The sequence below is a fragment of the Canis aureus genome, chromosome 26, assembly GCF_053574225.1.
Source record: "Canis aureus isolate CA01 chromosome 26, VMU_Caureus_v.1.0, whole genome shotgun sequence".
NCBI classification, from domain to species: Eukaryota; Metazoa; Chordata; class Mammalia; order Carnivora; family Canidae; genus Canis; species Canis aureus.
In genome coordinates, this window is record NC_135636.1 from 19,044,809 (window position 1) to 19,064,570 (window position 19,762).

At 35.8% G+C, this 19,762-nt stretch overlaps 1 protein-coding gene across 2 annotated transcripts in view; it reads right to left on the bottom strand.

Moving 5' to 3' along the window:
* PLCB1 (phospholipase C beta 1) overlaps positions 1-19,762 on the bottom strand; it is a 673,888-nt gene that overhangs the window by 247,584 nt on the left and 406,542 nt on the right. The gene's annotated exons all lie outside the window — the stretch shown is intronic.

Below are 19,762 nucleotides of genomic sequence, written 5' to 3' on the forward strand. Positions count from 1 at the left end.
CTATCTAGGCGTGAGGCGGAAACATGGCTGAGAGTCACAGAGTGCACCTTCTCCAACACTGAGTTCCATTGTAAAGACAGGCTGTTAGACTGGGCAAAATGGCGGCGCCTGCCATGAATATGTTCATTTTAATTCCACTGCCAGAATGTACTGGGATTTGGACATAGAGAACTTCTGCGATCTTTTCAGAGCAAGTTCCATTCTTTGAGATATCATAAGTAAGGATTCCTTGGAGATCTAGTCCTGCTGGGAAATGGAGGTTTCTGAACCTCCCAAATTGAAGTAAGACCTAAAATAGGACTCATTCACCTTGGCTGAATTCCTGTTCCTCTCATTGGAAATGAGAGGTCCATGCAGAAAATTAACATCAAATCAATCACTTAGCAAATCTGCAGCCAGCTTCTGAGCAAGGAATAGATTTGTATTCTTATTTATTTAGCTAAATTCTGTGCCAACAGGGCCTGGTTATTTTGATCTCCTTGCTGAGGTTTATATTCACAAATTCATGTAAGAATTTGCATTCTTACAAAGAAAAAGTGGTTTTTATTTTAATTTTTTTTTTAAATTTATTTATGATAGTCACACAGAGAGAAAGAGAGAGAGGCAGAGACACAGGCAGAGGGAGAAGCAGGCTCCATGCACCGGGAGCCTGATGTGGGATTCGATCCCGGGTCTCCAGGATCACGCCCTGGGCCAAAGGCAGGCGCTAAACCGCTGCACCACCCAGGGATCCCGAAAAAGTGGGTTTTTAACAAAAATGAAGAAAGAAAATAAAACCTTTCCGGCTCAATTATTTGATCTATTGCCATTCATTCTTTCTTAGTTAATAAAACTTTCTCCTCTGTTTGTCTACATAAAGAGGAACATTTTCAGGTAAGTTATGAAGAGAAAAATCCATTTCAGAGGTGTGCCTAATATAACTAAAACCTCAACTCCACTAACAAGTTGGGAACTTATCAAAAACATCAGGCCTCCTAGAAAGATCAAATATTATCACCAGAACATCATTTTGCATGACCTAGAAAAGGAGAGGAATAGAGGAGAAATTTTATTAAGCAAGCAATAGCAAAAAAAAAAAAAGGGGGAAATTTTTAGCATTCTAGCATTAATGAAAGATTAAAGGAAAAGATTCAGGAAGAATGGATTTTTTTTGTGAAGACTAATAAAGAATGATTCTAGCTGTTCTGTGAAATGATTAATTGCATCCTGATTTTTAAACATTTTGATTTACTTATTTTTTAATTCAAGTATAATTAACATACAGTGTTATATTAGTTTCAGGTATAAAATATAATGATGAAACAATTCTGGTCATCTCTTAGGGCTCATCATGATAATTGTTCTTAATCCCCTTCACCTATTTCACACATTCCCCCCACCCACCTTCCTGGCTACCACCAGCTCATTCTTTGTATTTTTGTTTGTCACTTTTTTTGCTTTGTTCGTTTGCATCATAGTTTTTGAACATGTTTGAGGCATGGTTAGAAAAGAAAATGATCAGTACCTTTAATTTTTTTGTATGCATACTTGGAAGAGAAAGGTAATTCTTAGAAACCATCTGAAACTTTAATTATAAATAACAAATTTAAAATCAACAATTACAGAGTCTATCTGCGATATTGTGATTTATAAGAAAAATAGATTTGGTCATTCAGATGACCAAAATACATTTCTTGAATGGATTTTGGTCATTGTCTGAGGTTTCTGGCTCACAGCCTCTAAAACCAGAGCATCTTCTGTTCAGTCCGTATTACTTTACTAATTCTCATGTCATTTATTTATTTATTTATTTTTTAAAAAGATTTTATTTATTTATTCATGAGATACACAGAGAAAGAGAGAGAGAGGCAGAGACACAGGCAGAGGGAGAAGCAGGTTCCACGCAGGGAGCCTGAGGTGGGTCTCGGTCCCGGGTCTCCAGGATCACGCCCTGGGCTGAAGGTGGCGCTAAACTGCTGAGCCAACTGGGCTGCCCTCTCATGTCTTTCAAAAACAGGTTTTCCCACTTATTATATAGTTATTGATTAAAGAGTGCCCCTCTCAGAACTGCATGGACTAGGTGTGGAGGTCAGGGAGGAGCAGGTATCTGAGAAGCCATTCTGTATATAAGTGTCTCTACATCTGAGATGTTGTACAATAAATAATAAAAAAGAGTATTGAGCATGAACTACAGGCACAGTAAGATTTGAGAAATATTCTTTCAATAGAAACCACAATATTTTAAAATTATGTAATTCTGGAAGTAAATAGAGAAATTGTTTGAAGTATGTAATAAACAAGTTCTTTACTAATGTCCTTTTTTGGTGACTGACCATACCAATTTTTAAACTGTATTTTACTATCTTTCCTACCATTAGTCATTTTATTTGTTTTTACAAGTCCTTTTCCTTTATATTTTTATTAACATCAAACTTGGGTTATACTAGTATTCTCCCCCTTAACAAGCGACTTCTCTTTTTACCTATACTCTGAGTTTTCTCATTTTGAACACAATATCCCAAGGTGACATGGTAGCCTCAAACCCGAGTTCATTATTGAGCATATTGACATATGAAGGGTATACTGAAAAAAAATATTTCTCCTTTCAAGTACTGAAAGCTGCCCTCAGTTGTTTCAGCAGAGGAGACCCTCAGAAAATAGGCAAAGGGAGAATTATCTGGGAGGATAAATAGCAAAGGCACCGAAGTGTTTGGAGGTCCTTATAGGTAGAAGGAATTTAATAGAAATACCTTGAAAAAATATTGTTTTTGGGTACATCAGTCTCAAGTCTGGGGATATGAGTGGCTGTATTTCAAAAATGAATAAAATTAAAGTAGTAACAATAACAAAACCGTACACACAATTTGCATGAAAATCACCCTCTCCTAAAAACCTATCCTACTAAGGATTTTATGTCTGAGATTGTCTTTCCTTCTTTTCTTTCTTTCTTTCTTTCTTTCTTTCTTTCTTTCTTTCTTTCTTTCTTCTTTCTTCTTTCTTTTTTCTTTTTCTTTCTTTCTTTCTTTCAAAGGAAGGGGAGAGAGAGAACACATATTCATGAGTGGGGCGGTGAGGGGGGCAGAGGGAGAGAGAATTGCAAGCAGTGCTCAATCTCAGACCCTGGGATCATGACCTGAGCTGAAATCAAGAGTTGGATGCTCAACTGACTGAGCCACCCAGGTGCCCCTGTCTGAGATTTTCTTATTGATTGAATATCCTAACCAGTTTCCAGAGAAGTATTTACCTTCTCAGGTTACTACCAAACTCAAACACATTTCTTGGTCCCTGTGATTGATATATATTCCTTGAGATTTTTATAAAGAAAACAAGCTATCTCTACAATTCTGTAATAATGTTAAATTTATCTGTTGGAGAACACTAAAGAATATAGCTCAGAAAACAGTAAGAGATGAACTCGGAATTTCGTATTTTCACTAAGCTGTCACTCAAGGCCTGCTTTACCCTGAGAATATACTGATATGTCTCTACGGTTAGAATTAGCCAGACAACTAAGAATTTTGGCAGCTACAATTTAACCACACTGTGCAAGAGTTAAGTCCTAGATCACTTCCATTCCCCTAAGGGTTACAAAATGGAGACTGTCTGACTGAATAAGCTCACTTTCTTTCAATCATCAGGATTCATGATCAAATTACTTCATGTCTCTTGCAAAGAAAGTTACTCAAGTTAATAACTCTCATTTCTAGGTAATAGACCAATGAAGAAAGTAAAGACCATTCTATACCTGAGACACATGGCGCCATTACAGCATGTATTACTATAATTGTATCATTTAAAACATTGGAAATTAATGGAAGGGATAAACACAAGCCAAAGGATGATTTTTCAAAGAGCTAAAAGCTTTGTTCCTTAATATGACTTTTAAAGGAAAGCTACTTTATTTGTATATTTGATATCTGCAAGATAAAATACCTTTTAAAGATCTGTACATTTCATTTTTGACACCAGAAAAATTTTGGTACAGAACATATACCCTACTCAGCTCCATGAAATATATGTTTATTGGATTTTAGGCTTATGGAACAATCTGTATATTGGTTAATTTTATTTTCAGCACTTAATGCAATATTTTCAACATGAATTACAGTTGTATGAATGTAACTTTAATCCATCTTTCATATAATGGATCAAGTATATGAAAGTCTTTCCATTAACACACAGTAAAATAGTCAGAAATAAAGTGACAGATTCCTTGTTTATTTAAGTGACTTTTAAAAAGTATGGCCAAACTTAGTAGATACTAAGCTACCATTTCTTTGAAGGCAGAGCAATCTCTTTTTATGCTTTATTCAAATTTTGTTGTGAAAAAAAGATATTAACATAATATAATATAACATAATATCCAGGATGGTTCTCCATCAAAAACTTGAATTTAATATTTGCCTCTCAAAAAAAAAAAAAAAAGATTAACAAATTCCCTTAGAATCAATACTTATCCTCACACTTTTCATTTTAAAGGTTTCTCTTCCCTAGATATTTGCAAATGCCATGTCTGAGAAAATGTTAGTATCCAAAATATGTAAAGAACTTATAAAACGCATCATCTCCCAAATGAATAATCCAATTAAAAATGGACAGAAGGGGGATCCCGGGGTGGCTCAGTGGTTTAGCGCCTGCCTTTGGCCCAGGGCATGGTCCTGGAGTCCCGGGATCGAGTCCCGCGTTGGGCTCCCTGCATGGAGCCTGTTTCTCCCTCTGCCTGTGTCTCTGCCCCCGTCTCTCTCTCTCTCTCTCTATCTGTGTCTATCATTAATAAATAAATAAAATCTTTTAAAAAAATGGACAGAAGACATGAATAGACATTTTTTCAAAGAAGACACACAGCGAGTGGACACATGGAAAGATAATATCACGCATCATCAGGGAAGTGCAAATAGAAACTACAATGAGATTTCACCTTACACCTGTCAGAATGACTAAAATCAACAACATAAGAAACAACTGGTGTTGCAAGGATATGAAGGGAACCAACCTTTTTGCATTGCTGTTGCGAATGCAAACTGGCACAGCCACTCCAGAAAAGAGTATGGAGGTTCCACAAAAGTTAAGAGTAAAACCACCCTTGATCCAGCAATCACACTACTAGGTATTTCTCTGAAGAACAGAAGAATTACTAATTCAAAAGGATACATGCACCCCAAAGTTTATAACAGCATTATTTACAATAGCCAAATAATGGAGACAGCCCAAGTGTCTATCAATTGATGAATGGATAAAGAAGATGTGGTATATATACACAGTGGAATATTACTCAACCGTAAAAAAGAATGAAATCTGAATGGAGCTATAGAATATAATGCTAAGTGAAATAAATCAGTTAGAAAAAGACAAATACCATACGATTTCACTCAAATGGGGGAATTTAAGATACAAAATAAATTATCAAAAGGGGAAAAAAGAGAAAGGCAAACCAAGGAATAGGCTGAACCATAGAGGACAAACTGACAGTTACCAGAGTGAAGATGGGGGAGATGGGTTAAATAGGTGATAGAGATTAAAGACTAAACTTGGCATAATGAGCACTGGGTGTTGCATGAAAGTATCAGATCACTATATTGCATTCCTGAAACTAATATTACACTGTAAGTTAAGTAACTGGAATTTAAATAAAATCTTAAAAAAATAAAATGAAAGTTTCTCTCTCCTTTTAATGAATGTGATGAGGAATGTCATTCTCTTCAGGATGTACCAGTAGCTTAGGCAGCTGACATAGCCAGCAACCCTTTTCAGATAAAACACCATCCACTTGCATGAACCACAATTCTGAAATACAGTGCTGTGAACATTCTCCTATGCAGAGAGGAAGACTTGGAAGATGTGTAGGCGTTTTTTTTTTCTTTTTTTTCCTGTAAGTGAAAGGTGAGGGAGGCTTGGATATTTTTCAGCCATTCCTTTAGATGGAGGGAGCAAGAGGAAAACAAACTGACTATGACAAAGAAAGTGACTATAGGCAAATACTAGAAAGAAAAAAAGAGCAGATAAAGTACTGTTCTTCAGATTTCACAATGGTATTATAACAAGATCATTTATGTTTGTTTGGATAGAGTGGTGATGAATGTATCAAGACAGTCTTCACTCATGGGGAACTGGAGTGTACAAATAAATCTACCAATAGAGAAAAGAAAATATAGTTGGCCTGCCTATGAATCTCCATCCAAAATAAAGTAGTTCAAAGGTGCCAGGCATGAATTGATAGAGCTAAAGTTAATATGCTATTGAAATATAAAATAAAAAAATGTTTAGGGAAAAATGTAAAAACAACCATCCCCCAAAATATTCCCTTTGAATATGAACATATCCACGTGGCTAAGGGTTTGGTTATTCTTGGGAATGGCCACAGAGAAGAGAGAAAATTCAAGGAGAATGTCCAAATAGCATTCTAGTGATTAATTAAAAATTTAACTGATTGATGTTTTTCTCCTCTCCATAAACAAGCTCAGAGCACTGTTTCATATATTTTCAAAAGCTAGAAAGAAAAGAAAGAGAAAGAGGGTGCTGGAGGTGTTCAGATGGCTGACACTCAGAAGTAGCAGAAAAAAGAATTAAAATAAAGTGCCCAGATGCCTGGGAACAAGTGAGTTAGTCCCAGAATGTGAAGATGTTCAAGGGACATTTGCCACAACTGGAAAAATGCTGTACAGACAGTATTTCAAGAAGTTGCATTATCTGAGCTGGATTGCAATGCACCTGCTTAGCTAATAGGATGTTTGTCTTGATGCTCCAGAAGCAGACATGAGTGAACAATCTGGAGGCAAGTAGGTTAATTTGGAGGTGATAACGGGAAGGGTGAAGAGGGAATGAGAAAATGAGATGGGAAGAGAGGAAGCCAATAAACTGTGATAATGAGAGGTTTACCACTTTGAGCAACTGAGGCTCCATCCATTCAGGGCCACTCTAAGAGACTGTGAAGAACACATTTGAGAACGTTCCCCAAGGAGTGTTAGGAAAACTAGAATACTGATCCTTTAAATCCCATCTATCATTGGTGAAGAGTGTCTCCTGGGGTGTTTTCTTGCATCATGGCCAGAAAGCATTATCACACATATATGGGAGCCCTGCAGGTCCTCTCTAGGGGTGGAATATATGTGCCTTGAAAATGTGTGTTACACTGTTGTAGTAGTAACTCTCTGAGAAATGCAACCACCTAAACACCAGCAAAATTCATATGTGCCTGCCACTGCCACTCCAGTGCATAAAGATCTTTGTGCCCCAAGGGGTCATGGTACTTGCAAAGCAGGCTATTGGACATCACCTGTCCCTTCCTGTTTAGCTCCCTCACTAAGATGGTCAAACTCATTTTATTTTTCTCCAACTTTCTGGGAGGGAGTTGGTGCTTCTAGATAAGTCTCAATGTCGTTGTGCCCAAGTTTTGGAAGAATAAAGAGGCTCATTTGGTTTTTTTTTTTGGGGGGGGGTTTAAAGATTTTATTTATTTATTCATGAGAGATACAGAGAGAGGGAGAGAGAGAAGCAGGCTCCACGCAGGGAGCCCAACGCGGGACTCGATCCCAGGTCTCCAGGATCAGGCCCTGGGCTGAAGGTGGTGCTAAACCGCTGAGCCACCTGGGCTGCCCAAGAGGCTCATTTGTTAAAAGAATGCAGATACATTAACCAAGTTCACCCTGGTGTGTGCATCCTTTACAGGTGAGTTTTTTTTTTTTTTTTTCCTCTTTTCCTATTTTGTTGTAATGTCAGCCTCCTTACATGGTACTTGATATATAGTACCCCTTCAATGGCACCAAAAGAGTTTCTGGAACCTCAGAACAGAAGTTAAAATGAAGCATAACCAAAAAAAGGCTCAGTAATTCCTTAATAAAGACAAACACAAACAATGCTCCCTTTGCAGTTTCCGGAAAATCCAAGTGTTCCCTAAGACTTTTGACACTTTGAAGAGGATAGTAGAAATTATATCCTCCCTGTTTGACTTTGAGTTTTGGTTCTGCCAATTAAAAGCAATGCGGTCTGTTGAGATTTCCTTAATCTTTCTATGCCTCAGTTTGTTAATTTGTGGGATGAGGATACTAGTATTGACCTCTTAAAAAGTTTGTTATGGGAATAAATGATTAATTATATTTTAAGTGTTCTGGGTAGCACATAACAAGCTGTGAGTACTTGAAAAATAAATCAGTAGCTTGAAAATGAAAGACAATATGGGGGTATCTGAATAATTTAATGGCATCAGAGTATTTTACTATATATACTTACATATATATTTATTTACTTTATGACTCAACAAGCAAGACATATATTTGTATTTATATTTATACATTTATGGTTCATGTATATTTGGCTGACTATATTCTACTCCTATGCATTTAAATTTTTAAATTTTCTTTAATTTATTCTTCCATGAAAAGCATAATTCAAAAAGAGCTAGAAAACAAGTCATTTCTAGAACTTTTATATTTAACTAGCTTTGAAAATTAGGCAACTTGTTTTTTGCTGTTTCAGATTAGCGTCCACACAATATGGGTGATAGTAATGCCTGCTCATCTTAAAGCATTGATGTGGCGACCCAAATAAAATCTGCAAACAGTAGTGTGCCACCATATATTTTGTGGTGACTAACATGATTAACTTAAGGATGACGTGAAAATTGGCAGTAAAAGATTATTAGCTCTATATCTTTCCCTTGTTAAAATTATAAAGGATTGTATGGATTTAGAGAAGTTTTCCTTTCAGTTCGCTATAAATAATTGAAGGAATTTAAAGTAAATGGATACCTTATAAGTGCCTAAATACAGTTGTGAATATGTTTGTTAAAGTCTCTAAAAATATTTCAAGAAAAAATATTATTTGATTTTCAGATTGATCTCGTTTTATCTACATCTCTTCTCTTTTCCATTACTCTAGATAGATGAGTTAACAATGCACAAAGATCAATAATGTAGTTATTTCTTTAGAAATACAGGAGTATAAAGCTTTTCACAATTCCAAGTCTGGAGGAGGTCTCTTGTCTACTTTATAAGAAATAACTAGTAGCATATAAATAAGCTCTGCCTTAAGTGTGCCTCTTTGTGTGGTTCTCGTTGAAAGTAAGAAAATATCTTCTAAAATTCTTTTTTAAAAAGATTTTATTTATTTATTCATAAGAGACACAGAGAGAGAAGCAGAGACACAGGCAGAGGGAGAAGCAGGCTCCATGCAGGGTGCCTGATGCGGGACCGGATCCCGGGTCTCCAGGATCACGCCCTGGGCTGAAGGCAGCACTAAACCGCTGAGCCACCCAGGCTGCCCATCTTCTAAAATTCCTTACTGGGAATTACTCTCACTCTGTCTTACTCTTCTGAGCCATCTTTTCTCTCCCCTATCAGTTTTCCCTAGGGGACTTTGTAAATCCTTTGAAACCTGGCAAGTCAAATGTTTTTATATCATCCTATAAAGACAACATTTAATGCACAGAGTGTTTTAGCTCGAATTGTAATGTTGCCCAATTTCCTATCAAGAGAACTCAAATCATGCTATTAATAAGGACTAACTCAAATTATTCCACTTCTTGAGTTCTCTAGTTCATTTAAATATTTGCTTTATGTTCAAAACAAACACTGTCTTAGGTACTCGGGAAACAGAGTATACGAAGTGGGTGTAAGAGGATTCATATACTTTCCCCCTTTTTTTTCTTCTTTAGTGATTCCCACTTAATACTTTTCTTGTGAAACACAGTTTAGAAGATATTGGAAGACTGCTTCACAGTTTCACTCCTATCTAAAGATTCCCTAACATTGTTGGGTAATTTTAGCAATTAAGTACAAAAAAACCGGATTGCATTGAACCATGAATAGGTTGCTTCTAATAGTTTGCTGGTACACATTTAAGACTTCCAACAGAAAAAACAAAAACAAAAACCACAAAGAAACAAATAACAAGAACAAAAACTCCCATAGTCCTGAACTGTAGAATTTCCTGATTTTCATAGTGATTAAGCTACATTGATAAATAAAAACAGGTACTACAAAACCCCATGGTGCTTACAATCTGGTGAGGAAACAAAGCATTAGTCAAAGAGTCTGTAAATAAATGTAAGAGGTTTAGTAGGTGAACCTAATATATATAATGGAATAAGTGAGGGCTTCCCTAAAAAAGTATTAGATCAACTGAAATTTGAAAAATGGGAAAGAGTCTTAATCATGTGTAGGAGGTGTAGTAAGAAGCACTTCAGGCAGAGAAATGGCACATGCAAATGATTTGTGGCAGGAGAAAGAGCAGCAAAGTTCCAAGTAAGTAAGAGAGCCTAGGTGAAATGAACCAGAGGGCTATCCCTCTGTAGACAGGGGACCAGACTATACTAGGAATATGTCTCTCCTTGTTAAGGAGTTCTAAACCCTTGAGCAAGAGAGAGGAAGGGTTTAAAGCAGAGGAAAGACAGTATGTGATTTGCTAGAATGTGGAGAAAGATTGCAGGTTGGCACCTGCAGCATTTTAGGAGAGAAGGACTTGTAGCATAGTGGTGCAACTAGACAGAGTTGAAAAGGTAAAAAAATCAGCTTGAAGTGTTGTTGGATTGTGTATCGGGGTTGAAGAAATGCAGGTAGCAGCAATAACTATTAGATTCTGAAAACGGAGGCGATGTGTAGTCAGTAGGCTCAGGGATGCCTGAAAGAGGGACAGGTTTAGGGGGAGTAGATGGAATGATAATGAGTTTGGTTTTTAATCCACTAAATCTGAGGTGCCTTTGAGACTACTCCTACTCCCTGATCATAAATCTGTTCGCAAAGGTCTTATCTACCAGTGAGTGGCTACAGAAAACAAAGACTGATTCCAGTTTTATTCTAGATAGGATGCTAAATACGTCAACATGTCAAGTAGATTTGTTACACTTTCTCCTCTTCCATGGATTTCAGGTCATTGTCCTTTAATCCCTAACATTTTTTTCTTTTATTCCCATGTTAAAGTCATTTTATATTTATCAAAATATAGCCAAAGGAAGCCAAATGAAATATATACATTTAAAGACCAGCTTTTGAAGGGACTTAACGAGAAGTGACACCTTTTGGATAATCTCTACAGGAGACAGATATTAACAAAAAATTCTGTGTATTGTTAAATTCAGTAGTGGAAGGGGGCATTTGAGTTTTAAAGGCACTTTATCAAAAACATTGATTTCTAAGGCTGTTCTCTTGTATGAAAGCAGTTTTGAATAGTAAGTTAGGACAAAAAAACGCATCATCAAATTGTGATCTGCGAGAGGTCTCTACATATAATGAAAAAACTATGAATCACTGCTTTTCTTATGAGCTTAGCTTCCCCAAATCCAAGTGATTTGCAAAATTCTCAAATATTTTAGTAGTATTTTCAGGCCAACATGTAAAACTAAAATCATTTAAGCACACAGAATGGAATAGAATATGCAGCTTTTTAAAGTGATGTTTTGAGGAGTTTTAAAGAATAGGATACAGCACTTATGGCATAATATCAGCTATAAAAGTGACACTGAACCCTTGTACATGTGGTGTTAATTCTTTGACTCTATAAGTAAAGAGAGCAAAGACTTGAAAGAAATACAACTAGCAGTGCTTATTTCTATGTGGTGGAATGATAGGTGATTTTTTTTTCAGATAAAAGAAACTTCTGAATATGAAGGTATTACATACTCATAAAAAGTTCAAGTAATTTAGAGAAGTATAATGAAATGAAATTAACCCCAAATTTCACCTGCCGGAAGCAACTACTAAAAATATGTTGTAGAACATTTTTCCAGACCAACATTGTCTAATGGAACTTTCTATGGTAATTAAACTGTTTAATATGATAGCCATTAGCCACATGTATCTAGTGAATATTTGAAATGTGGCTAGTGCAGTTAAAGAACTGAATTTTTAATCTACTGTAATTTAAATTTAAATAGCTACATGAGGTCAATGGCAAGTTAAGTTCTAAACATTTCTAGTGTTTATTTTTTTTTCATTTCTAGTGTTTAGATAGTGTAGTTCTAAGCATTTCTCTTTACACACGCACACATGGTTTTATATAAATAGGCTCAAATCACATATTTATTTGTTACTTGCACATTTATCAATAGTTTGATGAAGTGTTTATAGACACAGGCATATATTCCTCTTTTAATTGATTCTGCAGTATTCATTGTAGGAATTTATTTAACACATCATTATATAATGTATTTAATATACCTCTCATCATTGCACAGATTTTACTATTCTAAGCAATGCTTCAATGAACATCTCTGTGAATATATTATCATGTACTTTCATGTACTCGACTGATGATCTAATTGGGATAAATTCCCAGGCTTGGAATTGTAGGGCTGAAGGTAACTTGTCTATATTCCCAGTGCTCACTAAAGAGGCGTTACTAATTTACAGCCCCACAAATAGTGTATGAGGTCACAAATATGAGTTATTGACAATTTTTCATCTTTAGCAGATTGTTAAAATAATATTTTATTATTTTTATTGATGTTTTATTTTTTTTTTTTTTCATATGTTCCAATAAAACTTTATTTGTAAATACCAAAGTTTGAATTTTTTTTTTTTTTTTTTTTTTTATTGGTGTTCAATTTACTAACATACAGAATAACACCCAGTGCCCGTCACCCATTCACTCCCACCCCCCGCCCTCCTCCCCTTCCACCACCCCTAGTTCGTTTCCCAGAGTTAGCAGTCTTTACGTTCTGTCTCCCTTTCTGATATTTCCCACACATTTCTTCTCCCTTCCCTTATTTTCCCTTTCACTATTATTTATATTCCCCAAATGAATGAGAACATATAATGTTTGTCCTTCTCCGACTGACTTACTTCACTCAGCATAATACCCTCCAGTTCCATCCACGTTGAAGCAAATGGTGGGTATTTGTCATTTCTAATAGCTGAGTATTATTGATGTTTTAAAAATTAATAGTGGCAGCAAGCATCTCTTCTTGTCTATTGGCATTCACATGTCTTTTATGGTATGAACTATTTGTTCATCCTCCTATTTTATCAGGATATTTCTCTTTCTTATTAATTTATAAAAAGATTTTTTTGTTAACACTTTACCTAGTAAATATATATTTTTAAGATTTTTATTTATTTATTCATGAGAGACAGAGAGAGATAGAGGGACAGAGACATAGGTAGAGGGAGAAGTAGGCTCCATGCAGGATCACAGCCTGAGCCAAAGGCAGATGCTCAACCACTGAGCCACTCAGGTGTCCCCCTAGTAAATATTTTGTAATAATTTCTCCAAATGTATCACTTGCCTTAATGTTTGTCATAATGTATTTTTTCTCTCTGGAAATTTAAAAGTTTTTGATATTCAAACCTATCAATATTTTAGATCATTTTTGTCTGATTTATTGTCATCTATAGAAAGGTCTTCCCTATCTTGACAGTAAAAAATGTATTTACACATATTTTTATTTACAAAGTTTTGATAAGAATATATTTTGTCTTCATCATTTTAGTACTTTGTAACTGGTTATAAAAACTATACACTCTCTTTTTTAAAGAGTTTATTTATTTGAGAGAGAGAGTGAGCACAAGAGAGTGCAAAAGAGAGCATGAGCAGAGGGGAGGAGGAGAAAGAGGGAGAAGCAGGCTCCCCACCAAAGACAAAGCAGAGAGGGGTGCTTTGATGCAGGGGTGGGGTTGAGGATGGGGCTCAACCCCAGGACCCTGGGATCATAACCTGAGCTGAAGGTAGACACTTAACAGACTAAGCTCACCCAGATGCCCCAAGACTATGCACTCCTAATACACTCTGTTGCAATATTGAGATAAATATTAAAAAGTACTTTAAAAAATAACAAGCACGTTTTTTAAAAACGAGAGTGCTAATAGTTTCTTCACAGTCTATAGATGAGGATTTACAACTGCTCGGCATCATGAGAGAATCCTATATTGACTGCAAGTCATATACCAGCACAGAAAGGAGACAGCTACTAGCCTCTGAATTTCCCCTTGTAAGAGTACTAGCCTCTAAAGGGGCCTCTGAATTTCCCCTTGTGAGATTACAATACTCAAAGGTATGCTTAATGGGCACAGCTAATGTCCCTGAAGTGAGTATCCAAATGTACATTGTTGAATTTATTACTCTTAGGAGACCTTGAATTGCTCTGCCATAGCCATATTCTAACACTTGAATAAAAATGTCATAATTAACGGTGGTCGCTGGTGTCACTTTACATAATTGCTGTTTTGGCTATGGGTGTGGCACACACACAGCTCTATAATGTATAGGGAAGTTACAAATCTAGCATAGTATTGGGCAGTACTCAACACTCCTTGAAGAGCCTTTAAACATCTTCTTTTTTCTTTTCTTTATTTTTGAAAAATATTTTATTTATTTATTTGAGAGAGAGAGAACACAAGTAGGGGGAGCAGCAGAGGGAGAGAGATGCAGGCTCCCTGCTGAGTAGAGAACCAGACACTGGGCTTGATCCCAGGACTCTGGGATCAAGACCTGAGCTGGAGGCAGTTGCTTAACCAACTGAGCCACCCAGGCACACCCCCCACACACACACATTTTTTTCTTTTGGAGAAATAAAGAGATGCACATTTAGATATTTAATATATGTAGTAGAGGCAACATTCAATTCCAAGCTCTACTGCTTTATGGTTAAAAAGAAAACAAGAAAAATAGCCTTGTACCCATGCATCTCACAAGTAGATCCATTCCTACTTGACATTTATGTTAAATTGTATCATGTATAGGAGACACACTTAAATGTGATCATCCATTTAGGACCCAAAACTCTTCCTGAAAAGTCATTACAGACAGTAACTTTTTCTAGATTGTCTCAAAAAATGCCCTTCATACAGAAGGGAAGTGTGGTGTTTCATACTTAGGTTGGTAGTTTTGCTTTTGTGTAATCAAGCTCTGCTGGAAAAGAAGCATAAAGTCCCCTAGCACACAGGGGAAGCTATGGGGACCCAAATGAACTGGGACATGTGGCCTAGTCAGTAACTGGGGCTGAAGGGTCTGTGGTAACCTACAGATCTGTGGAGTTTAGTGGGTCCATGATAACCCAATCCACCTAAGGAACACAGGACATACAATGCCTCATGGATGTTTAAACTAGTGGGTAAAGAGGCCTCCTGGTGAAACCTCTGGAATTCCACTAGGTTATGGTAGAGAAGAGGCTGTTAGACAAATAAGATGATGAGGAGATGCAGACATAAATGAGAGCTCTCATTTATTTATGTATGGCTCTTGCTCTACTAGCCCATCCAATGAATGGCACAGATGACATCTTAAGGACTGCCTTCTTCAAAATTGCCTTTTGGATCTTTATATCATAGAGTCCCAGGAAAACTCTGAATGCTTCCTTAAGTGAACTTTAGTACAAGAATTGATTCACCTAGACATAAATGAATATTCTGGGAACCTTATAAATACCATAAAAATACTTCTTTCATTTATATCTATCTTTTTTATTCATTCATCAGTCTGTATGCTTTTATTTCCATTCTCTATGCTAGGGTTATATCTATAAATGAGGTATAATGGTTGCTCTCAAAGTTCTAATGATCTGGTAAAGGAGAAACATACATAGACCATTTGAGTATAATAGGATAAGTGCTTTTGGAGCACTGAAGAAGGCCACCTAATTGTGTTTAAGAAATTAAAAAGGGTGAGCTCTACAGCTGGTTGGTTTCTCAACAGAGGACACTTTGAGATGACCATACCTTTTAAGAATTTGCAGACACAAGAATAGTGGAAAGGAAATGTTCTCAAAATAGCAGTAGGAACACTAAACACTAAGACAGTTGATCAAAGAGCCGTCAAGTATTCCCTGCACACTTAGTCAATACAACTCCATCAACTATATTTGGCCTATAAAATTTCTTCTAGTTCATATCACCAGCCTTCATGCAGAATTTGTTTCTACAATCCCTGGAAATGAAAAACATGTGGATATCATGTTTTCTGGTATTAAGAAACTCATAATTTTTTTACTATGAAAATAAAGTCTTAATCGAGTCTTCTAACATTTTAAGATAGTCAGTGCAGGCTGACAATTAGGTCACTTATTGTGGAAGAACTGACTACAGTGGAAACCTTTCTTGGTGATCTCTTTGTTAAAGATGCTGATGTGTTTTTAATTTTAATCTTATATATTTTTAAATATATGTTTATATATATAGTTTTATATATATATATATAGTTTTAAAACTAATGCTTAACTTTATCAAAGCCAAAGTATTTCCCTGTATTTTATAACTAAATTAAGAAGATAGACCCCAATGGGCCTGTTTTTTTTTTTTTTTTTGCATGTCTTTTCTTAACCTTGAAAACACAAAGGCTTTTATTTTTAAATAGATTTTTACATTCACATAGAGCTTGTCACATACATGTGTATGGGTGCCAACCTCTATCTCACTTCTGCATTTCATTCTTACCCTATATAAACTGAAGTAAACTCAACAAAAGTAAAAATTTAAGTGAAAATTTGCTCAGTAATATGCAACCTTGATTGGTGTTTCTAGAAAGCCTGAAAAAAAATTATGGCACATTTCCTAGATGCTTAATAGCTTGACATTTATTTATTTATATTTCCTTTAAATTGACAAACTTCTTTTTTTTAAAGATTTTATTTATTTATTCATGAGAGAGACACACACACACAGAAAGAGGCAGAGACACAGGCAGAGGGAGAAGCAGGCTCCATGCAGAGAGCCTGATATGGGACTTGATTCCGGGACTCCAGGATCACACCCAGCTGAAGGCAGGCACTAAACTGCTGAGCCACCCAGGGATCCTGACAAACTTCTTAAATTAAAATACACTTGCTTCAAATGAAACTTATTACCATTATCATCATGAAGCTGGACCCAAGTCTCACACTATTAAAAATAATTAAAAATGAATCATAGACCTAAATAGAAGAGCTAAAGTTATAAAAATCTTGAGGAAGAAAAGGTGTAAATCTTCATGACTTTGGGTTAGGCAATGGTTTCTTGGATACCAAGACACATGCAACAAAAGAAAACATTGATAAATCGAATTTCACCAAACTAAAAATTTGGTGCTTTAAAGGACACTATCAAGAAAGTAAAAAGACAACTAACAGAATGAGAAAACATCCGCAAATTCTATATGGTAAGAGACTGATCAGATGCACTGCTGTTGGGAAAGTAAAATGGTACAGCCACTTTGGGAAAGTTTTCAGTTCCTTACATTGTTAAACATGGAGTCATCATATGACTCAGCAGCTCCACTCCTAGTTATATGCCCAAGAGAAATTAAAACATATCCAAACAAAAGCTTTTACGTAGAAGTTCACAGGATGATCATTCAAAACAGCCAAAAAGTAGAAAAAAGCCAAATGTCCACCAACTGGTGAATGTATAAACAAAACGTAGTACAGTAATTCCCCTTATTTGCAGGGGTGTGTTCCAAGACATATGTTCCAAGTGGGCGCCTGAAACCGTGGATAGTACTGAACCTTATATATACTGTGCTTTTTGCTATATGTGCATATCTATGATAAAGTTTAATTTATAAATTAGGCGCAGTAAGAAATTAATAACAATAATAAATAGGATAATTATAACAATATGATGTACAAAAAGCTATATGAATGTGGCTTCTTTCTCTCAAGATATCTTACTTACTCACTTATCTTGTGATGATGTGAGATGATAAAATGCTTACGTGTGAGATAAAGTAAGGTGAATGACACTGGCATTGTGACATAGTGTTAGGCTACTACTGACCTGTCTGTAAATTAGGAGAGTCATCTGCCTCGGGATCTTGGTTAACTGAGGGTAATTGAAACCCCCAGAACTACAGATAAGAGGGGACTAGTGTACATCTCTACAATGGGATACTATAGAGTAATTAAAAGCCATGAAGTAATCTTACATGCTACAGCATGAATGCATTTTGAAAATGTTATAAGTGAAAGAAACCAGTTATTAAATACCATGTATTGCATGATTCCATATACATGAAATGTCTAGAATAGTCAAGTCTGTAGTGACAAAAAGTAGATTAATGGCTACCAGAGTCTGGAAGGAGGTAGGACAAGGAGTGATCATTAATGAGAACAGGATTTCTTTTTAGAATGATGAAAATATTCTAAAATTATATAGTGATGATGGTTGCATAACTCTAAATATACAGAAAGCCACAGAACTGTACACTTTAGAAGGGTTAATTCACTGATGTATGAATACAGATGTTCATCCATCTGTCCCCGAAAGTACTTTTGAACCCTTACCACACTGTGAAAGAAGCTGTTCTATGTCCACAGAAGACATGAGTGAATCATGGGTTTCAGTGTTTTTGGAGAAAACTTCAAAATATTTTTATTCTTGGTTGGTGATTGAGTTTTCCTGGCCTAATGATAGGTAGTGAATTGAAGGGAAAGAAAATGCTTAAAATGGCAGAGGCTCACTGGATAGATGTATTTGAGTCAGCATTTGTAATATGCATGGCTTTTGAAGGACACATTTAGCTTAACATAATAACTTTTAATTTTTAACTCACTTCTTCCAAATGCTGGGGAGCTTCCAAACGTTTAATAGGCTCATTCTTATCCTCTCAGCCACAAATGCAAAGGCTTGAGCCAGCTTCTTTAGAAAATGTACAGTTAGAGTAGACATCCATCTAAAATCAGCTACCTAATGCCCAGTAGCCAATACTGTCTTTGCTCTACTGACCTGCCTGCTGTGCAAATGAGTGAAACCAAGTGGGGGGAAAGGTGGGAGGGCAAGAATACCTTCAAGTCATAAAGTTTGTCTTATTTTGGCAGAGAATAAGAGAAAGGTATATAAATTCCTGTAAGCTCAGAAGTCCCAGAAATGCTGGAGCCAGTTTTTCAAGGTCCACTTAAAAGATTAGAGTAACTATATTTATATGTCTTAAACATTTTAGGCTCTAATAGTACTAAATTACACAGCCCATCTCTGCTGTACAATTTATCAATAGTTGTTACAGTCTTCTGATATGATAAAGTAAAAATTGAATTAAAATCTGTAAATAAAATAAAGGTTTGTTTGGAACCTTAAATAATTACGTTTAATATTTTTATGTTTTTATCCTCATTCATTCATTTATTTACTCAAAAAATATTTGTGTTTCTACACTGTTCATGTCACTATGCCAACTGACTCATATTCGTGTTTTTATAAAATGCTTTTATGAAATGTTTTATGAAAAGCATTAGTGTCCAATGCAAGAAAGCACCCTTTAAATCTAAGTATCATTTCCTCAATAACACAAAGTGTTTCTTATTCAGATAGTTAAGAAATATCACATGGTAATGTAAAACTATCTAATTTAGGTGAGCATGATAAAGTGTTTTCGGAGCTGCAACAAGTTTGCCCTGTGGGCATACCCTTTTCTTTTAAGCCAGAGATGATTATCAGCTCATTTTGAGGTCCATTTACTACCTTGAATAAAGAGAGCAATTTTGTTTATCAACCACACAGTAGAGCCCAAAATCTTTACAAAATCCCAAAGCTCATTCTCAAAGAAATGTTTAATTTGCATGTGATATTAGGTCCTAGACTATGTAACAATGGAAGCTTTTGAGTTAGGCATATGATTTAAGCTTTGCACTCTCTCTGACTAGCTGTTATCTAGGGAAAACACACATACATTAAAGAGAAAAGAGTGCATTACTTTTAATTGTATAGCTTGATATACATATATTCTAATTATTTTTACCTCTAATTTTAACAATTCTCGGTCTTCAATCTCTTAAATCCATGCATGCATTTTTTATTTTAATTTTTTAAAGATTTATTTTATTTATTTGAGAGAGAGAGAGAGAATGTATGTACGCAAGCACAGAGGAGAGGGGCAGAGGGAGTAAGTT